Below are 23,842 nucleotides of genomic sequence, written 5' to 3'. Positions count from 1 at the left end.
AATCGGTGATCATGAATATTGACATTTATGTTTTACCCTGAGATTTTTGTAGCTTTGTCTCTTATGCTCAAAAAAAAATAAGATTTTGTAAACAAAATCATTTGGCTATAGTGATGTGGGTTTTATTTCTGGAATCTATCAATTTTATTCCATTTGATTTACATATTTATTCTTAATGACACTATCATATCTTCTTGATTTCTATTGTTTTTTTAGTAAATTATGAAATCAGGAAGTGTAATTCCTCCGACTTGTTCTTCTTTTCAAGATTTTTGTGAAGGGGGGTGTGGCTTCTTATGTCCCTTACAAGTCTATATGAATTTTAGAATCCGCTTCTCAATTTCTACAAAGGAAATCGGTATAATTCTGATGGGGATTATGTTAAATCTGTAGGTCAATTTATAAAGTAAAACCATCTTAACAATTCCAGTATTTCAATCTGTGAATGAACATGGCATGTTTTTCTAATTATTTAGATGCTTTAAATTTCTTTCGAAGATATTTTGCAATTATATTTCTCACTGGGAGGTCTCCTGGGTTGCCACTTGTGCTGCTGGTGGGAATAAGGAAACTGCTCCAGGCTTATCTGTTGCCTCACCACAAGGAAAATGGAATCTCTGAGGGGTGGAGACAAAGATCCCCTCCAGGCAGTTTTTGAGATGCCGCCCTCCTTGCTGGTCACCCCAGGCCATGGTGTGGCTGGATGAGGGAAGGAGATTTCAGGGTTGGTGGGAAGGATAGCACTTCCCAGGCTGTGTCTGCTGATTGTGGCAGGTTTCCCTTCTGGTCCACTTCTGAAATCCTAACATAGGTAATAGTAATGGGCTATTTAGAATTCCTTGATGACTGATATCAATTGCAAAACTCTGACATTTCTCCTTGGAAGTTTTCGTTTTCTTTTTTCTTTTTCTTATTATATGCAATTTTAAAATATTTTTGGAAGAAAATAAAAAGATGATATATTTTCAAAACTCCTGTTTTGTAACTAAAACTCCCATTGTAAATGTTATTTTTACTTATCACTCTCTGTTGCCTATGTGTCTGAATTACATAGCATTTTTTTGGTTCTTTTTAGATATACATGGCAGTAGAGTGTATTTTGACATATTATACATACATGGAGCACAACTTATTCTAATTCGGATCCTGTTCTTGTGGTTGTACATGATGTGGAGTCACACTAGAGGTGTATTCGTAAGTGAACATAGGAAAGTTATGTCTGTTTCATTCTACTCTTTCCTGTCTCCATCTCCTCTTCCCTTCATTCCCTTTGTCTAATCCAAAGGGCTTCTATTCCCCCGCACACTTTATTGTGTGTTAGCATCCACATATCAGAGAGAAAAAAATGAATTATAATTCTATGTAATTGTGGGGTTTATTGTGACATAGTCATATATGGATATAAAATAATTTGCTCCATTTTATTCCCCATCACTTCCCCTTTCCCTCTCCTCCTCTCTCCCCCTGATCCCCTTCACCTACTCACTGGTGTCCCTTCTATTTATTTTTTTAATCAGTGAATTCTAATTATACACAAAGGTAGAATTCTTTGTACTATATTCATACAGGTACATAGCATAATTTGGTTGATCTCTTTCTTTAACTTCATCTTTGTCAAAAATCAGAGGCAGTTCTTTCCCCTCTGAAGATTTAACCAACACTAGAGGTGTTCACCTCCACTTGACCAACGTTTGGCTGGGCCAGGCCCTGTTTTTCACAGGTGCTCCAAATGGATTAAGTGAACTGGGCTTTGCTGTGAGTTAGAGAATATTAAAACATCCTCTGTTTTCAAGTACCTTTCCATTTGCCTCAGGTATTCCAAAGGACCTGAAAGCACTAAACAGGAAGGCGATCACCAGGTGATCCCACAGTGAGTCCCACAGGAGCTGCCTTCAGGAGGCAGAGGTCTCCATTGCTGCAGAGAACTCCTTCCTGAGCTTCTGTCCATACAGGACTCTGCCCTTAGGGGTTAGGGATATGACAATGACAGCCGTGCCTGCCGCCTTCAGGAATGGCTCCTGCGGGAGAAGGACAATAGGGTGTTCAGAACTTCGAGAAGAACAAAGATGATAGGGATGCTATAGTTCAGTTATGGTTTGAGTGTGTTCCCCCAGTAGTTCAAGTGTTGACATTCAGCCTCCATCATGAAGCATTAATCCATCTATGGTGTTCAGAGATGGCCTTTAAGAGGTGACGAGAATGAGATAGAAGCATCAGGGCGGAGCCCCTGGTGTGGAATCGGGTGGATTTATGAGAAGACTGAGAGACCACAGAACAGAGAGAGATGCTGCCCCACTCCCTGCATGTCCCTGCACCACCTTGGAACTCTGCCAGCAAGAAGGCATCACTGAGTGCACCCCCTGAACTTACCAGAACCAGGATCCAAAATGAGTATTTTCAAAAACTATATGTATAACTTAGCCAGCATGTGATACCATATAATTAGCAATAGAAAATGGACTAAGATGAGTTTTGTGCAGGATGAGAGATAAGGGTTTAGTTTCATTTTGCTGCATATGGATTTCCAGTTTTCCCAGCACCATTTGTTGAAGAGGCTATCTTTTCTCTATTGTATGTTTTTGGCATCTTTGTCTAGTATGAGATAATTGTATTTATTTGGGTTTGTGTCCATGTCCTCTATTCTGTACCATTGGTCTACCTGCCTATTTTGATGCCAATACCAAACCATTTTTGCTATTATTGCTCTGTAGTATAATTGAAGGTCTGGTATTGTGATACCACCTGCTTCGCTCTTCCTGCTAAGGATTGCTTTAGTGATTCTGTGCAAAACTCAACTCAAAATGAATCAAGGATCTAGGAATTAGATCAGAGATCCTGCACCTAATAGAAGAAAAAGTAGGTCCAAATCTTCATCATATCAGCTTAGGATCAGACTTCCTTAAGATGACACCCAAGGCACAAGAAATAAAAACAGGAATCAATAACTGGGATAGATTCAAACTAAAAAACATTTTATCTCCACAAAGGAAACAATCAACAATGTGAAGAGAGAGCCTACAGAGTGGGAGAAAATTTTTGCCACACATACTTCAGATAGAGCACTAATCTCCAGAATCTATAAAGAACTCAAAAAAACTCGACACCAAGAATACAAATAACCCAGTCAAAAAATGGGTTAAGGATATGAGCAGACACTTCACAGAAGAGGATCTATAAGCAATCAACAGATATGTGAAAAAGTGTTTAACATCCCTAGTAATAAGAGAAATGCAAATCAAAACTACCCTAAGATTCCATCTCACCCCAATTAGAATGGCGATTATCAAGAACACAAGCAACAATAGGTGTTGGCGAAGATGTGGGGGAAAAGGTACACTCATACATTGCTGGTGGGGTTGCAAATTAGTGCAGCCACTCTGGAAAGCAGTATGGAGATTTCTTAGAAAACTTGAAATGGAACCACCATTTTTTGACCCAGTTATCCCACTCCTTGGCCTATACCCAAAGGACTTAAATCAGTGTACTACAGTAACACAGCCACATCAATGTTTATAGCAGCTCAATTCACAATAGCTAGATTGTGGAACCAGCCTAGATGCCCTTCAATAGATAAATGAATAAAGAAACTATGGTATATATACATGATGGAATATTACTCAGCCCTAAAGAAGAATAAAATTATGGCATTTGCAGGTAAATGAATGGAATTGGAGAATATCATGCTAAGTGAAATAAATTCCAGAAAACTAAAGGTCAAATGATTTCTCTGATAAGTGGATAATGATACATAATGGGGGCCAGGGGAGGTGAGGGAAGAATGAAAGAAGGATGGATTGTATAGATGCAAATGAGGGGTGGGGACGGGGCAGGGGAAGGACAGATAATAGAATGAGACAAACATCAGTACCCTATATACACATATGATTACACAAATGGTATGACTGTACTTTGTGTACAACCAGAGAAACGATAGTTGTATTCCATTTGTGTACAGTGAATCAAACTTTAAAAAAAAAAAAAAAAAAAGACTAAGATGGAATCATAGTGGAAAAGTAAAGTGAAAATATTCAGAGGTTCCCCCCAAAGTAGTGCTGCTTCTCTTCAAAAGCCATGATGTTACTGTCACACAATGAAGTGAGGGGAAATCTCAGAAATGCTTCCAATTGTCTATTCCATTTTAATTATATCATTATTTTTGTACCTAGAGCTGCCTCCATTCAAAGTTTAAGCCTGGTGTAAATGTTTGTCCACACCTAATGAATTGAAACCTAATTTGAAGTGCAAAGTGTTACCTCTTTTTGTAACATGGGTTGAATTTCAGCCAATCACAAGCGGCCAACTGTTCAGAACATATTCAAATAAGACAGACAGTGACTGTAACAAATCAGGTGTCTCTGCCTTTTCTATATGTCATTTCCTTTTCTCCAGCTATAAATATAACCTGCCCAAGAGGTGGAGTCAAGAAATGTGAGTCAAGTGGAGGTCCAGATGTGGCCCGATTCTAGAATCAGGAAAAGAGTCAAGTAAGATCTACAAATTAGATTTGCTGTGGTTATGTCTCTTAACAATTCATGCCTCATTTTAAGTTCTTGTCCTTTTTCAGGTTATGGATCTATTTAGAATGTATCAAGAGATTTAGGGTCTCTCTATAGATAAGTACATACACACGTCACATAAATATATAAGCAAATCTCATACAGTTTCAGGAGCTTCATGAAATCTATGGGTCAATTTCAATAACCAAAAACCTAGATGCTAAAGCATCCATGTTCAGTGTTCCTGTCAATGAGCATCAGGAGTCAAAGATAGACCTGCAGAGGGTCCATAAACAGGTGGACAGGTAGCAAAGTGTCTTTAGGTTTTACAAAGTCAGGGTGACATCTGGATGAGATGGAAAATTCATATCACAGCACTTTTTTGATCATACTCCTTGATTTCTATTCAGCTACTCAGTCTATGCACATTCTGAAAGCACCATTTTTTAAGATTGCAATAGGCCTCTCTGACACAAAGCAGAAAGCAGCAATACTTCTTCTACCTAAGCAGGGAAAGTAGAGTCTCTTATATGATGTTATTTTGTAATCAACCCAGTTCCTAGGATGAAATCCTGCTGCAAACAGTTGCACTACCATGACTGCAGGGAGACTAGTATTTTGGTAATGATCCTAATGTCGTTGTAGCTGATGCAATGACACCTAAATGGCTTGGTACCAAGTTGTCTTCTTCCTTATGTTTAAACAAGTCTTTTTTGTGTGTGTCTTGGGAATCTAGGGTTGGAAGAGCAAATGATTCATTTTTAGATTCAACATGCAGCAAGCGTTATTTACATCTACTGCCTTTTTGCTCTGGTATATATCAATATTTATTGCTAATTCAATGTCAAAATTTGACCTTACTTTTTTTTTTTAGTCAATATATGCTTCTTGGAGCAATAAATCTTCGTAATCACCACAGTTTAAATCAATGTCGGTTTACTATCTATTTATCATCTATGAGTCAACCTTTCCACATTTCGGATTCTTAGCAACATTGAGCACGGGATTTCTAAGGACGGAGCTCCATTGAAGCGATGCTGAGATTCAAAGCCTTCGCACCACCAGCCTTTAAAGTTGGATGTAATAACTGAAATAAAAAGTCATACAACAGGAAAGGTGTACGTTGAGTGGTTTTCTGAGCCAGAAAACTGTCAAGTTATAAAATATTTATAGCAGAAAAGATCTACAAATTCATTAAGTATATCCAAAGAGTTCCTCCTTAATACTGGGGTAGAATTCTCCTTCCAAGGAGATCAAGTGACCTAAAAGCATCTGATTTTCCCCATTACAGTGCTGTTGGTTTAGTTGGAGTTATCTTAAGGATGGAATCATGAATCAAATCAGATGACACCAGCAAAGCCTTCTTCTGATAGTCTATGATAGATAGCTGCCATCAATGACAGGACTCAAACTCAAGGTCTGCTTTTAGTGAACAGTGGTCACCATAAGGAGTGAGCTGGCAGTGGCCTCTGGCAGTGCGGGCTGCAGCAGCCCCCAGCCCTATCAAGCCTCTCCCTTGAGTGTGCCCTTCAGAGAACTCTCAGGAAGGACTCGTGGTGGCTGGAAGTCAGGGTGTATCACAGCCCACACTGCCCTGCTCCTGTTCTAAGTCGTCCACCTCCTCACCTGGGAAGGACCAGCTAGCGAGAACCTTCTTCTAACTGCAAAAGGGTGTGCCTTAGGGAGCCCTTTGGCATATCTCAAGGGGATAAATCCACATAGCTGGTTATGTCCAGCTCCTCTTGTGCTGTGCGTTGACACTACAGGGAAGTTCTCCAGGTGACCCTGGGTCAACCCAGTTCTTACATCCAATAAGTTCTCAAGAATGACTGTAGAGTGTGTGGCACTGCAACATGCTGAGAAAAAGGAGGACTGGCCAGAACATCCCAGGATCTCCCCCTGGCTCTCACAGAATAAGATGTCCAGCAGTGCCTTAGCCCAGCATGTAGCATGTCACATGTCTCATTGCCTCAGGGTGTAAACCCAGTGTGGGGCTTGTGGTGTAAGTGGGACACATGCAGATAAGACTCCATTGACTCCAGGCAGTTGTCCTAAGCCTGGGAGGACAGCTCACAATGACCCCTAGGCCTCTTTTGTCCTGTGCTGCCTAATTGTAATAAACCTGCCTTGTAGCTTGTTGTATGTGGATGTTCTGCCTCACTGAACTCCAACCAAAAAAATGATAACCAGTACACTGTAAATCCCGTAGGAATTATCCCTGACATTCAACAGCATTAACAAGTCTCAGAAAAGCATTAACAAGTCATTCTCTCTGTCTCTCTCTCTCTCTCTCTCTCTCTCTCTCTCTCTCTCCCTATTCCTATAATACCTGAAAAATTTAGGGACAGGGTCAGTTGGTTGTGTAGTTTTAATAGAATTTGACATGGTTAGTGGATGATGGTGAGAGGGTTCTGGACCCAGAAAGGGACAAAACTAGTCCATTTCCCAACCACTGGGCACTCTTCACTGTGACCCTTCTGCCATCTGCCCAACTTACCCTCGCTGGTGCCTTATTCAAGCCCTTTAGGACACGAACCATCAGTTTGGCAGCAAATGCACCAATGGGCACTCATCATGGGTGGATGAGTGTATTGAGAGGTTAAGAAAACAAGACTTTTGAACCAGGAAGGTCTGGATCAAGCAACTGGAATGATTCTTGGCCAATTCTCTACTGCAGAGGGCAGTGACAAATTTGTACAATTGGGATTACAGGTTTAGAGAACTGACGAGACCGTGCATTTTAAGTCATCTGTCCAGAGTGTGACATGGAGTTTATCTACCAAAAAATGTTAATGGTCCTCTTCCTGCTCTTCCCCTTGTTATTGTTTAGTATGATTTTTATGTTATTTTATAGCCTTAAACTAAGTATCCAGGGAACAAAGAAGAAAAATAAAATTCGGTCCATATCTTTTTAAGTTTTCATTGGGGAGGCAAAACTAACTCATGCAGAAGAAACAAAGCCCAGTTTCATGGTAAAATCATAACCAGGGGGTGGGGACATGGCTCAGGGGTTGAACACTTGCCTAGCATAAGTAAGGCCCCAAGTTCCAACCCCAGCACAAATAAACGAGAAATCGTGATATAATGGATCTGTCTGTTGGAGGACAGAAAAGTGCATTGACTTCTATTGAACACTTTCTTTGGACTCCAAATGCTGCATTAGAATGTTTTTTTTTTTAATCTTGAGACAGACCTTGCTAAGTCGCTCAGGCTGGCCTAGAGCTTGTGACCTTCCTGCCTTGGCCTCCAGAGTAGCTGGATCCAAACATGTACCACCATACCTGGCTGCATTAGAATTCAACACTCCGAAATTGTTTCTCTTGTTCCTCTTGCAGAGGAGGAAATTGAGTCCTAGTGAGATAAAATTACTTGACCAAGGTGCTAAGTAGACAGGTTCTAGAACCTCAATGGGGAGTTATTGGGTGCCAGGCCTACCTGAATTCTAAGTCAGTGTGCTTTCTATTCTGGATGTGCCTCTGTGGGAAAAAAGGAAATCCAAGCAAGATGAATTAATCAGAAAGGAATTAGGAAGTAGAACTTGAATGAGACCATAAAATGTGACATTTTACTATGCTCCTGATAAGGAGGAAATTCAGGAAGGTAATATTTATGAACTGTTGGTACTGGGGTGAGATAGGCATGGTATGGGCAGGCAGGTGGCACAAGGCTCACATTTTGTCGAGCTTTTGTATATTTATGTAACTTGGGGGTTTATTGGGGGAGGTGGTCCACCCTGCTGAACTGATCTAATGGCATTTAGGAACCAAAACAAATCTTGATATGTACTTTGAAGTTTGTTTCAGGGGAAAGGTTTTTAATTATGAATTAAATTCATGTGACTGAATACAGAAAATTCAAAAGTTCTGCTCTTTCTTGTCTTAGGTTTGATAAGTCACGTTGTTGTCAGAATCTGCCAGTTGGCCGAATTTGTTGGCAATGCATTTATTTATCTTTTTTTTCATTTTAGAGTCTGTAATACATATTAAGCCTTAAAATTGGCAATTCATTCTTTTCCTCATGAGTAGTTTTCTCAGAGACTTATCAATTTGGTCGACCCTTATTTTAAAAATTTGATTTCTTTTACATGTGTTTTTCTACTTTTTATTTTTTACCCTGATTTCTTTCCATTTTGGTTTTTCCAGTAGCCTAGATAGGTAATTAGATTATTAAATTTTAACTTTCCTTATCTTCTAATATATGAATTTGAGGCTACATATTTCCCTCTTGACCCTGCATTAGTTGCACCTCATAATTTTTGATGTGATGCTTTTAACTACTATTCAATAAAAATAAATATTTTATAATTTTCAATTTGTTTCTTCTTTGACGCATGGTTTGTTGGGGATTTTGTATACAGCTTAGTTTTGTGATCATTTGGGGGCTTTGTAATGACTGTGTTATTTTCTGCTGTTGAATTTACATTTTATTCCACTATGATTAGAGGACATATTCTGTGAAACTTGATATTTCAAATTTTTACTAAGCTCTGCTTCATAATAAGTCATGTTGTCTTTTTGGTAAATATTTAAGATATCTTAATGACCCTGACTGACATTGTTGGTAGCATGCTCTATCAGGTCAATTGTTTCAAGTTTGATAAGAGTACTCTTTAAATATTCCATGTCTTTACTATTTTTTTTTATTTGTTTCTGCATTGAATCAGTAGAAAGATTGGCTAAAATCTCCAAATATGACTATTGACTTGCCTATTTTTCCTTTGATTGCTATGCATTTTTGCTATATAATTTGAGGCGAGGCTATTAGGTCATTATAGATATAAAATGTTTATGTGTTATAGTTACTTTGATGCATTTATTGTTATAGAATTTTCCTCATTATTACTACTTACTTAATGTCCACTTTGTCTGCTATTAATACATGAATAAGAACCTTTTGATTAGTGTTAATGTAAACTATATTCTTTCTTTAATTTGCAACTTTTCTATATCTTTATAGATAAGGTATTACTTTTGAATACAACCAAAATTGATTTTTTTATTGTGTATGATAGTTTTTGCCTTTTAAAGAAATACTGGAAGAAACATTCAAGGATGGATATGTATCTTAAACCTCTCAGTGCATTTTCACTAAATGAACGTCCCTGTGTAACTAGCACACACACGGAGAGATAAAAGCTCAAAAAGCTTTGAGCATCTCAAAAGCTCTCTCGATTTTCTCAGACACTGCCTCCCTGCAAAGCCTACCACCTATTTTCACTTCTAACATTAGATATTATCTTTGTCTTCTTTTTGAAATTTATAAAAGTGAAACAATACAATATCATCTTTTGTGTCTGACTCCTTTCATTGTGTAAGATTCATTCACATTATTGCATATAACACCAGTTTGCTTTTTTTCTCATAGTATTATATGATGTGATATTCATCAATTTATTTATCCATCTCCCTATTAACATTTTCATAATTTCCAGTTTGAGACCTTTATAATATACTCTTGCTGTTTAATTTTTTTTTCTGTATTTTAAAAACACATATACACACTTTCTTTAGTATCTAGCCAAAAGGGAGTAGTACTTCTGGATATCATGCTATGTTCATGTTCTTCTGTATTAGATAGTACCAAACCATCATCCATAGTGATTATGTCAAGTACCAACCTCACCAGAAATGTAACAGGGTTCTCCTATCCCCACATCCTTACTCACATTGATACTGTCTTTTCCACTTTATTCAGCGCAGTAGGTCCTCATGGATTGAATTTACATTAATCTCATGACTGAAGAATTGATGCACCTACTTACGTTCATGATTTCTTAGCTTTACAATTTGTGACATGTCTTTTCAAATGTTTTTGCTCATTATTCAATCAGATGTATCTTTTCTACTTGGCTCTCGAGTTCTTTTCATAACCTGGATGTGAGTGCTTTGGCACCTGCATTTATTGCTGATGTCTTCCTCACTTGTGGTTGCGTTTTTACATTCACTTAATGAAACTTTTTGTAGAATGGACAATTTTTAAATTTAATACAATATAATCTATTGGGTTTTCTTTTCTCTGCCATTGGTGATTTTTATGCTTAAGATATATTTGAGGCTGGGGTATGATAAGTGGTAGAAGTTTGCCTAGCACACCATGAGGCCCTGTGTTCATCCCAGCACCACACACACACAAAGAAGACAAAAAGAAGAAGAAACTCTTGCCTACCCAAAGATCATTACTTATTCATATTTTTTTAATTATTTGCTTATTCATTTTACCTTTCAAATTCACACTACACTTTGTCATTAACCTTTCAGCATGGTGCAAGGTTGTCAACAGTAACTTTTAAATCAACATCCATTAATTAATAGCATATATTGAAAAGTTGATCCTTCCTTAATAGGCCATCTTGCCACATTATTATGACTCTATCATTTATATGTGTAGAAATCTTTGAATTCAATTGCTTTATTAAAAATATAACATTTATTTTTAGTGCATGTATTTGCATCTAAATTCACCTTCTATTCGTTTTTTCTCTTTTCTTTGTAACTTCTCTTTTGCCTTCATGTGTATTAATCACATATTAACTATTATTCCATTTTCTCTTTCATTTAAAGTTTTCCTATCATATATCCATCAATATTTATTATGAAATAACAATATACATCCTTCTATGCATTTGTCATAGCTCACTTTGAATATTCCTCTAACAGCTCTGGAAAATGCAAGAATATAAGACAGTTTCGTAATACTTACCTCTCTCACACCACCTGTGTTAATATCGTCATGTGTTCTACACACACTTCAACCCTGTTGAGCATTAGTGTCACTGTTTCAGTCAACATTCATTCTTCTCCTGTGCTCTTCCTGCTTTTCTCCCTGACCAGGTTTCCACCAGGGAGACAGTTCCCTTCTTTGTGAAAACTCTCTTAAAAGAAATAATAATTTCTTTAGGGAAGGTCAACAGATTATTTCAGGTTACCAGTTTTTGTTTGTGCCATTTATTTTGTCTTCATACTCTTCTTAGAGAATAACACTAATAACATATTTTACTTATTTCATCATGTTCTGTGTCTTTTAACAGTTACATTGTTTAGTGTGGTGTGAAGTACTTTTTAATTCGTCATTAGTGCATTTTACTTAATAGTGGAATTCGTTGTTACCTAGTCATGCATACACAACACACTTGGGTCAGTCTCATTCCCCAGTATTTCCCCTTTCTTTCTTCGCCTCCCTCCTCTGGTCCCCTTTCTCTATTCTACCGGTTTCTCTTCTATTTCCGTAAGATTTTACATACACACACACACACACACACACACACGCACGCACACTACATACCAGCCATTTTTTTACTCCCCCTTCTCCCTCCAGCTTCCGCATGTGAGAAGAAACACAGACCTTTGACTTTCTCAGTTTGGCTTATTTCACTTAATAACAAAATGTTTCCATTTTCCCACAAACGACAATTCTGTTCCTCTTTTATGACTGAATAAAACCCCATTGTGTGTACATATCACAATTTCTTCATCCATTCATCTGTTGCTGAACACTAAACTGAATCCATACTTTGACAATTGTCTTAACACTTTAACAAAATGACTTATTTTTGTTCCTGGGTGATACAATCTGGGTCACCATTCCAATTCATTTTCCTTCACTTTTGCTGTGCCTAACCTGGTATTAATAGTCCACTAAAGACAGACTATCTGGTTTTTTGTACTACTTAATCTCAGTTGTCATGTTTTAATTTTTAAAAAATGTTTGTTTTATTTTCAGTAGATTCTAGTTCTGTGAAATTATCCATAATTTTCAAAGTTCAATATTTTATAATCTCAATATCTGCATTGTTTGCATGACCTTCCCATCCCTTCTGTGACTTTAATATTCAGTCCTATTTTTGGCAAGCCTGGAATAGTTTTTAATCAAATATCTATATACTATGCATTAAGTAAACATAGGGCCTGGGAGTAATATTGTATTTTATTCTTTATGGAGGGAATTCTTCTCTTCTGGGAGACAGATGACCTGTGGGCAGGCCACCTTAACCTAGTTCCCTGATTCTTAGTTAAGGGGCAGCTCTCACTCCTACCCAGAAGCCCACAGTGTTCAAGGCACTCTTAATCAGACACTTCCCAGTATCCCGAGCTTGTGGGTACCTTCCCTCAGGTGTTCATTTTGTACAGTAGGAGATGGGCATGCGAAAGGAGTGGGAAAGGACCACCCCTTAGACTCTGAGCTCCACCCAACTTCACTCCCCTGGGTTCTTTCCAGTGAGGAAAGACTGGGCCACCTTGCAGATAAAGGGAGGAAGCTAGCGGACCACAAGGGAATTCAAGCCCAGGAATGGGAAGTCCTCAATCTCGGTCATGTGCAGTGGCCCCAGGAACTGACCTGAAGTTAACTTCTTGTTAGTTAACAAGCATCACAGAGGCAGGGATGGATGCGCGGGGCCTCAATTGGGCAGCAGAGCAAATGTGTTAAATTCAGCTGTCAGTCATGGTGCCAAGCAACCTCAGCTCCAACCAGGGAAGAAGGGGGAGTACTAGCAAGCCCAATACAAGTGGGCCCCTCTGCGTCGATGGAGTATTGAGCTACTCTGCTGCTCAGCCCACTCGTGTTTTCCCAGAGTGTTACTTTTGCTTTTAATAAACCTCCGGCTAGCCTGCCAGCCTCTGGCCTCTCTCAATTCTTGGCTCCATATGCCAAAAATCTGGACCCAGGACCCTCTGGGAACCCCTGCCTTTGCACAGGTAACGGTTTCTGCGCTGCCTCTTTCATCTTCTACACTCAGTGCTTTGTTCTATGGACACAGATCCTGAGGTGTAACAAAGGTCTTAAAGGGAAACTGTGAGCCAGATTTATGCCTCAGCCCTGTATTTTCCTCCCCGCACTAATCTTGCCGACCTAAGTCCATGTCACTGTGGCGCCTCCAGCCTTCAACTTCTTGCCAGCAGAGTTCTCACAAGTCTGGCTGCAGCGTTTCCCAAGCACTGTTTCCCCTGCGGAGGATTGGCAAGTGCCCCAGGGAGACAGCGAGACAGCGAGACAGCAAGACAGTACTTCCCTGCTTGCTTGACTTGTGGCCCAAGTTCTGGCTGCCTGGATCCCTGTTCCCATGCCTTTGCATGCTGCATTCCTTCTTTCTTCTTCTTTTTTCTTTCTTCTCCTTCTCCTTCTATTTCTTTCTTCCTTGTTTTTTTTTTTTTTTTTTTTTTTTGGGGGGGGGTACACTTTACAAATGTGCAGTTTGTTGTATAGCAATTATGCTTCAATAAAGCTTTTTGTTTTTTATTGGTGCATATTAATTATAAGCTTTCAGTTGTTTTTTCATTTATTTTTATTTATTCTTTTAGGATAGACATGACAGTAGAGTATATTCTGACATTTTATACATACCTGGTATAAAACTTAATCTGTTTAGGACCCAATTATTGTGGTTGTACATAATGTAGAGTTTCAATGATGATGTATTCATATAAGAACATGGAAAGTTATGTCCAATTCATTCTATTGTCTTTCCTATCCTTTCCCCTCCCCCTTCCCTTCATTCCCCTTTGTCTAATCCAATGAACTTCTATCTAGTGCCCCTTCCCTTATTGTGTTAGTATCTACATAACAGAGAATATTCAGCTTTTGGTTTTTTGGGGATTGGCTTATTTCACTTAGCAAAATAGTCTCTAGACCCATCCATTTACCAGTAAAACTCATGAAGTCATTCTTTTTTATGGTTGAGTAATATTCCATTGTGCATATCTATCACATTTTCTTTATTCACTCATCTGTTGAGGAGCACCTCAGTTGATTTCATAGCTTAGCTATTGTGAATTGGGCTGCCATAAACACTGGTGTGGCTGCATCACTGTAGTATGTTGATTTTTTAAATCCTTTGGCTATATACTAAGGAGTGGGAAAACCAGGTCAAATGAAGGTTCCATTCCTAGTTTTTTGAGGAGTCTCCATTCTTCTTCCCAGACTGGTTGCACCAATTTCTAGTCCCACCAGCAATGTATGACTGTACCTTTTTCTCCACATCCTCAGGAACATTTATTGTTACTTGTATTCTTGATAATCATCATTCTGACTGAGATGGAATCTCACTGTAGTTTAATTTGCATTTCTCTAATTGCTAGAGAAATTGAACATTTTTTAATATATTTATTGACCATTCGTTCATATTTCTTCTCCTGTGAAGTGCCTGTTCAGTTCCTTTGCCCACTTATTGACTGGATTATTTGTTTTTTTTGGTGTTAAGTTTTTTGAGGTTCATTTTATTTTTAAAAATAGAGCACCACCATTGCCATAACAAGTAAAACTTAATGCACTAAGATTTTTCTATGAATTCTAAGATTTTTATGGTTTATCTTCAATGATTTTTCTTCCTAGAAGACATAATTGGGAAATTTGTTTCTCTTTCTCCTCAATATTGTTGCCACTTGTCGATATTCTCTAGCCATTTCTTTCTATTTAAATTTAAATTTATTTATTTTTATTCAATTATTGTATGAGCCAAGGGTGAAGGAGGTGTGGCTGGGACTTAGACCCAGGACCTCGCACATACTTAGGCACACACTTTACCACCCAGCTACATCCTCAACCCCTAAAATTATTTTTAATTGATACATGGAAGTTATGTATATTTACAGGTTACCATATGATATATTGATACATGTATTCTATGTACAATGTTTTTTTAATTTTTTTTATTTTTTGTTCTAGTTTGTGGTACATGACAGTAGAATGCATTTATACTTTTTGGTAGATCATTAAATGGATTCTCTTATTTTTTCTGAGTATACATATTTCAGGATCACATTGGTCATGCAGTCATATAGGTACATGAGGTAATAAGGTCTGCATACAATGTTTTAATCAGATAAACATATCTACCTCCTCACATTTGCCAATTCTTTATGGTAAAAAGATTCAAGATTTTTCTTCCAGCCTTTTGAAATATGTTTCTTTCGATTTTCATTCATGCATCCTTATTATGCAAAGTAATGGGTTTTACTGTGGCATATTTATACATGCATATAACATGTTTTGATCATCCATTACCCAATCAGCCATCTTCTGATTGCTTTCCTGTTCTCTAATAGTTCACCTTCTTCATTCATGCCATCTTTATAACTTTTCCTACATTCCACCTGTGAGAAAGAACATCCAGTACTTGTCATTCGGAGTCTGGTTTACTTTGCTTAACATGATGATCTCTAACTCCATTTATTTTCCTGAAAATAATATGATTTTATTCTTCTTTATGATTAATACTCCATTTTGTATATATACTGCATTTTATTTGTCTATCCATTCATCTTTTGACAGGTCGATAGTTTGATTTCATAGCTTAGCTATTGTGAATTGTGCGACAATAAAAATATGTTATGCAAGTATCTGTAGTATGCTTACTTTAATTCTTTGGGATCTATAACAATGAGTGGTAGAACTGGATCTTACAGTTCTATTTTTTGAAATCGAAACTTTCATACTAATGGTTGTCCTAATTTACATTTCCTCCAAAAATGTATAAGGACTCCTTTCTTCCAACTCAGTAGCAATTATTGTTATTTGTATTCTTGATGGTTGCCATTCTGACTGGGGTGAGATGGAATCTCAGTGTAGTTTTGATTACTAGTTCCCTGATGGCTAAAGAGGTAAACATTTTTTTCCATATAATTATTGACCTTTGCCCTTCTTCTTTCTAGAAGTTTCTCTTCATTTCATTTTCTCATTTGTTGATTAAGCTGTTTGTTTCTTTAGGGTTAGTGTTGCTTTTGAGTTCTTTTATATATTCTGATTTCATTAATAATTTAGTGGAACTGGTCATTGAACACAGGGGCTGTTCTACCACTGAGCTATCTCCCAGAGCTTTTGTTTTTATTTGAGATAGAATCTTACTAAGTTGCTGAAGCTGGCCTCAAACTTGCTATCCTCCTGCCTTAGCCTCCTGTGTCTCTGGGATACACAACCACCAGCTAAATTCTGGTTGTTAATCCTGTGACACAAGAGTAGCAGGAAAATATTTCCTCACATTCTGTAGGTTGTCCTTTAATTCTGTTGATTGTTCCCTTTGCTATGCAAAAGATTTTTAATTTGATGCAGTTCTATTTGTCGATTCTTGCTATTATTTCCTGAGCTATTGGAGTCCTGTTCTGAAAGTCCATGCCTGTGCCTAAATGTTAACATTTTTCCCCCAGGTTTTCTTCCACCAGTTTCAAAGTTTGAGGACTTACACTTTTTTTTTGAGGACCTTGACCCATTGTGAATCGACTCTTGTATAATGTGAGAAATAGAGATCTAGTTTCAATGTTCTACATGTGGAAATCCAGTTTTTCCAGCACCATTTTCTAAGAAGGTGGTCTTCCTCCAACATGTCTTTGGCACCTTTGACAGGAATCAGATGATGTGGCTGCATCAGTTTATTTACGTATCCTCTATTCCATTTTTACGCCAGTGCCAGGCTGCTTTTTCTGCTATGACTTTGCAGTATACTTTCAAACCAGGTATGTGATACCTCAAATGGTGCTCATTTTCCTCAGTATTGTTGTGGCTATTCTGAGTCTTTTGCTTTTCTATGTGAGTTTTAGGATGGTTTTTCTAGTTCTTGAAGAATGTTATTGGTATTTTGATGGGGGTATCATTGAATCTGTAGATCACTTTCACTAATATAGGCATGTTAACAGTATTAATTCTGTGAGACATGAGAGATTTTTCCACCTTTTTGTGTCTTCTTAACTTTCTTTCTTCGGTGTTCTGTAATTTCCATTGTAGAGGTCTTACACTTCCTTGGTTATATTAATTCCTAAATATTTTTAAAGCTATGGTGAAGGAAATTATTTTCCCCATTTCTTTCTCACTTCATTATCAGTGTATAGAGAAACTATTGATTTTTTAAAATTTATTTTTATTGTAAACAAATGGGATACATGTTGTTTCTGTTTGTACATGGAGTAACAGCATACCTTGTGTGTAATCATACATTTACATAGAGTAATGAGGTTTGATTCATTCTGTTACTTTTCCTCCCCCCACCTCTCCCACCCCTCTTTACCCTCTATACAGTCCCTCTTTCCTCCATTCTTGCCCCCCTCCCACCCTCCATTATGTGTCATCATCCGCTTATCAGTGAGATCATTCATCCTTTGGTTTTTTGAGATTGGCTTAACTCACTTAGCATGATATTCTCCAATTTCATCCATTTGCCTGCAAATGCCATAATTTTATTACTCTTTAGAGCACAGTAATATTCCATTGTGTATATCACAGTTTCTTTATCCATTCATCAATTGAAGGACATCAAGGTTGGTTCCACAATTGGGCTATTGTGAATTGAGCAGCTATGAACATTGATGTGGCTTATCTCTGTAGTATGCTGATTTAAGTCCTTTGGGTATAGGCCAAGGAGTGGGATAGCTGGGTCAAATGGTGGTTCCATTCCAATTTGTCTAAGGATCTTCACACTGCTTTCCAGAGTGCCTGCACTAATCTGCAGCCCCATCAGCAATGTATGAGTGTACCTTTTTCCCCACATCCTCTCCAACACCTATTGTTGCTTGTATTCTTGATGATCGCCATTCTAATTGGGGTGAGATGGAATCTTAGTGTAGTTTGATTTGCAAAGATGGTGAACATTTTTACATACGTTTTTTGATTGCTTGTAGATCTTCTTCTGTGAAGTGTCTGTTCATATCCGTAGCCCATTGTTGATTCGGTTATTTGTATTCTTGGTGTATAGTTTTTTGAGTTCTTTATATATTCTGGAAATTAGTGCTCTATCTGAAGTATGAGTGGCAAAGATATTCTCCCACTCTGTAGGCTCTCTCTTCACATTGCTGATAGTTTCCTTTGCTGAGAGAAAGCTATTTAGTTTGAATCTATCCCAGGTATTCATTCTTGCTTTTATTTCTTGGGCTATGGGAGTCCTGTTAAGGAAGTCTGATCCTGAGCTGACATGTTGAAGATTTGGACCTACTTTTTCTTCTATAAGATGCAGGGTCTCTGGTCTGATTTCAAGGTCCTTGATCCATTGTAAGTTGATTTTTGTGCAGGGTGAGAGATAGGGGCTTAATTTCATTCTACTGCATATGGATTTCCAGTTTTCCCAGCACCATTTGTTGAACAGGCTATCTTTTCTCCACTGCATATTTTTGGCACCTTTGTCTAGTATGAGAAAATTGTATTTATTTTGGTTTGTGTACATGTCCTCTATTCTGTACCATTGATCTACCTACTTTGGTGTCAATACCGTGCTGTTTTTGTTACTCTTGCTTTGTAGTATAGTTGAAGTTCTGGTATTGTGATACCCCCTGCTTCACTCTTCCTGCTAAGGATTGCTTTAGCTATTCTGGGTTTCTTATTCTCCAGATGAATTTCATGACTGCTTGCTCTATTTGTGTAAGGCACATCATTGGGATTTTAATTGGAATTGCATTGAATCTGTATTGCATTTTTGGTAGTATGGCCATTTTGACAATATTAGTTCTGCCTATCCAAGAACGTGGGAGAACGTTCCATCTTCTAAGGTCTTCCTCAATTTCTTTCTTCAATGTTTTATAGTTTTCATTGTAGAGATCTTTTACCTCTTTGGTTAGATTGATTCTCAAGTATTTTTTTCTTTTTGAGGCTATTGCAAATGGAGTTGTTTTCCTCATTTCCCTTTCAGATGTTTTGTCGCTTGCGTATAAAAATGCTTTAGATTTATGCGTGTTGATTCTATAGCCTGCTATTTTGCTGAATTCATTGATGAGGTCTAGAAGTTTTCTGGAGGAGGCTTTTGGATCCTCTAAATATAGAATCATGTCATCAGCAAATAGTGACAGCTTAAGTTCCTCTTTTCCTATTCATATCCCTTTAATTTCTTTAGTCTGTCTGATTGCTCTGGCTAGAGTTTCAAGGACAATGTTGAACAGAAGTGGTGAAAGAGGACATCCCTGTCTTTTTCCTGTTTTTAAAGGGAATGCTTTCAGTTTTTTTTTCCATTAAGAATGATGTTGGCCATGGGCTTAGCATACATAGCCTTTACAATATTCAGGTATGTTCCTACTATCCCTATTTTTTCTAGTGTTTTGAGCATGAAGGGGTGTTGTATTTTGTCAAACGCTTTTTCTGCATCAGTGGAAATAACCATATGATTCTTATCCTTAGTCTATTGACATGAGGGATTATTTTATTGATTTACAGATATTAACCATCCTTGCATTCAGGGATGAACGCCACTTGATCATGGTGCACGATTTTTCTTAATATGTTTTTGGATACGGTTTGCCAATATTTTGTTAAGGATCTTTGCATCTATATTCATTAAGGATATTGGTCTAAAATTTTCTTTCCTTGATGTGTCTTTGCCTGGTTTGGGTATGAAGGTGATATTAGCTTCATAGAATGAGTTTGGTAGGGTACCTGCCTTTTCTATTTCCTGGAATACTTGAGAAGTATTAGAATGAGTTCTTCTTTGAAGGTCTTGTAGAGCATGGCTGAAAATCCGTCTGGTCATGGGCTTTTCTTGGATGGTAGGTTTTTAATGGCTTCTTCTATTTCATTGCTTGATAGTGATGTGTTTAAATTGTGTATGTCCTCCTGGTTCAGTTTGGGAGGAGCATATGTCTCTAGAATTGTCAATGTCTTCGGTAGTTTCTCTTTTTTTGGAATACAGATTTTCGAAGTAGCTTCTCATTAGTTCTGTATCTCAGTGGTGTCTGTCGTGATATTTCCTTTGTCATCATGAATTTTAGCAATTTGAGTTTTCTCTCTCCTTCTCTTTGTTAGTGTGGCTAGGGTTTGTCTATCTTGTTACTTTTTTCAAAGAACCAACTTTTTGTTTTGTCAATTTTTGAATTGTTTCTTTTGTTTCAATTTCATTGATTTCAGCTCTGATTTTAATTGTTTCCTGTCTTCTACTACTTTTGCTGTTATTCTGTTCTTTTTTTCTAGGGCTTTGAGCTGTAATGTTAGGTCATTTAATTGTTGACTTTTCATTCTTTTCTGGAATGCGCTCCATGCAATGAATTTCCTCTCAGTACCACTTTCATAGTGTCCCAGAGATTTTGATATGTTTGTATTATCATTCTCATTGACCTCTAAGAATTTTTTTTTATCTCCTCCCTGATGTTTTCTGTTATCCATGTTTCATTCAATATCATATTATTTAGCCTCCAGGTTTTGGAGTAATTTGTGGTTTTTATTTGGTCACTGATTTCTACTCTCAGTCCATTATGATCTGATAAAACACAAGGCAGTGTCTTTGCTTTTTTGCATTTCCTAAGGGCTGCTTTGTGTCATAACATATGGTCTATTTTCGAGAAGGTTCCGTGTGCTGCTGAGAAGAAAGTGAATCCACTTGTTGATGGATGGAATATTCTATATATGTCTATAAGCCTAGGTTGGCGATTGTATTATTGAGTTCTATGTTTTCTTTGGTTGGTTTTTGTTTGGAAATCTATCTAGTGGTGACAGTGGTGCATGAAAGTCACCCAGAATTATTGTGTTGTGGTCTGTGTGATTCCTGAAATTGAGAAGGATTTGTTTGATGCACAGGGATGCACCATTGTTTGGGGCATAAATATTTACTATCGTCATGTCTTCCTGATTTACGGTTCCCTTAAGCAGTATGAAATGTCCTTCTTTATCCCTTCTGACTAACTTTGGCTTGAAGTCCACTTTATCTGATATAAGGATGGTAACCCCTGCTTTTTTACTGACTCCATGTGTATGGTAGTTGTTTTCCCATCCTTTTACCTTTTAGTCTGCGAATGTCTTTTCTGAGATGAGTCTCTTGCAGGCAACATATTGTTGAATCTTTCTTTTTAATCCATTCTGCCAGTCTATGTCTTTTGATTGAGGTGTTTAGGCCATTAACATTCAGGGTTATTACTGAGAAATGATTTGTATTCCCAGTCATTTGGCTTATTTTTGTTTTGTAAGCTGGCTTGGTTTCTCCTTTGAGTGGCTTTTTCTCTAAGGTAGTTCCTCCCTTTGCTGACCTCCATTGTTGTTTTTTCATTTCCTCCTCATGGAATATTTTTTGAGAACATTCTGTAGTGCAGGCTTTCTACTTGTAAATTCTTTAACTTTTGTTTATCATGGAAGGATTTGTTCATCTTCAAATCTGAAGGATAGTTTTGCTGGGTATAGGATTCTTGGTTGGCAAACATGTTCTTTCAGAGCTTGAAATATGTTGTTCCAGGCCCTTCTAGCTTTTAGAGTCTGGGTTGAGAAGTCGGCTGCTGTCTGTATTGGTCTCCCCCTATCTGATGCTTTTCTCCATGCGGCCTTCAAAATCCTATTTTTATTTTGAATGTTAGACATGGTGTGGATCTGTTGTGCCTTGGTGTGGATCTGTTGTGATTTGTGCATTTGGTGTTCTGTAAGCCTCTTGTATTGATTTCCATTTCATTCTTCAGGTTTGGGAAATTTTCTGATATTATTTCATTGAATAGTTTGTTCATTCCTTTGGTTTGTATCTCTGTGCCTTCCTCAATCCCAATAATTCATAATTTGGTCTTTTCATGATGTTTCATAGTTCTTGGAGATTCTGTTCATGATTTCTTACCATCTTCTCTGTTTGGGCAACTTTATTTCAAGATTAAATATTTTGTCTTCATTGTCTGAGGTTCTGTCTTCCAAGTGGTCTAGTCTTTGGTGATGCTTTCCATTGAGTTTTTTATTTGGTTTATTGTTTCTTTCATTTCAAGGATTTCCTTTTAGTTGGTTGTGTTGTTGTTGTTTGTGTGTTTATTTGTTTTGTTTGTTTTTGAGAATCTCTATCTCTTTGTTGAAATGATCTTTTTGCTTCCTTCAGGTGCTCTTTCAGCTTATTGGTATTATCATTCATTGCATTTGCTCTCTTATCTCATCCTTTGCTTCGTGAATCATCTTAATCATATATATCTGAAGTCCTTTTCTGACATTTCTTCCACCATTACTGTCATTGGATCTATTAATATAGAATCTAGATTGTTTGGATCATTTTCTTCCCTTGTTTTTTCATGTTGTTCATGTATCTTCCCCTCTAGCAGTGCAGATCTGGGGTATTACAGATTTCCCCTTATATGCGTATAGGAGCTCTATAGGTTTCCAAAACCCTTTCTTTAAGGGGAGATCAATATTAGCAGTGCCCAATTCAGACACTATGCAATCCTAGACCAAATAGCCCCTATGAGGACAATAACAATATTGTCATAATAAACAGAATGAGTTCAAATATTATCTTCAGTAAAGCAAACAGATTTGCAATAAAGTCTGCAGTTTCTAATGGAGGACAATAGGATGCAGAGGGATGTAGAATGTGGCGGTTAATGGGATAAGAAAAGAATATACAGAAGTTCTAGATAATAGAAAGGGTGAGAGTGAAATCAAAAGAAACTGGATGTTAGCATGCAAAAAAGGGAGAAAGAGACTCTGAGGGAACAGGTAAACGAAAGGAAAAGAGAGCAAGAAAAGTAAAGAAATAAAAACTTAAAATTTTTCAATAAGGAGAAAAAAGAAAATCTACAGTATAACAGTCATATAGTAATGAAATCTCCCAGTCTTCAGTAGCCTGATGCATGAGAGGTACCTGACAATGAGCTTCAAGTCTCCAGCAAGCATCTCAGGATGGGATTTGCTCCACCTAAAGGTCAGAGCTCCGGCTTCCAGGATTATCCAAGATGGCCACTCTGGCTTGGAAATGTGTTGGCAAATGGGAAGCTGCAGCTCAGGGTGTGGCCATGGTCAGCAGGAGGTCCTGGAGGTGGGTGTGTTTGGCGGCGTTGTTGCCAGATCCTGGAGTCCGGGTGCAGTCAGTCTGGGGTCCCGGTGATAAGGCGCAGTCTATTGGTCTGGGGGTCCTGGCAGCAGGGAGCAGTCAGTCGATGTGAGGGCCCCAGAGGCAGGGAGTGATTGGTTGGGCTGAGGAATCCTGGAGACAGGGCTCAGTCAGTCTGGCCGGGGATCTTATGGGGCCTGGATGTTGTCTCAAAATGGCAGCAGCCACGAGTAATCAAACCTGCAGGTACTGTAACAGTGAACTTCCAGGCAACAGCAGGCAGCTGGTGCTCCACCGGCCGTGGGTGATCAGTTTGCTGACTGTTGTTGGACGATCAGGAGGTGAACCTCATGCGTTGGGTGATGGATAAGTGTAAGGCAGGTGATGTACAGGCGAGAGGCAGGCAAATGGCACATGATAGGGGCCTGACAGTGAGCAATCTGCCGAAACTATTGATTTTTGCATATTGATTTTATTTCCAGCTACTTTGCTGAATTTGTTGATGAGATTTAAAAGTGGTCTGGTAGCATTTTGGGGTCCTATATATATAGGATCATATTATCTGCAAATCACAGTAATTTGACTTCTTTCTTTACTATTTGTGTCTCCCTTTTATTTCTTTATCTTGCCTAATTGCTCTTGCTAAATTTTCAAGTAATATATT

The sequence above is a fragment of the Sciurus vulgaris genome (assembly GCF_902686455.1).
Source record: "Sciurus vulgaris genome assembly, chromosome: 3".
Lineage (NCBI taxonomy): Eukaryota > Metazoa > Chordata > Mammalia > Rodentia > Sciuridae > Sciurus > Sciurus vulgaris.
Note: the sequence above shows the minus strand (reverse complement) of the source record.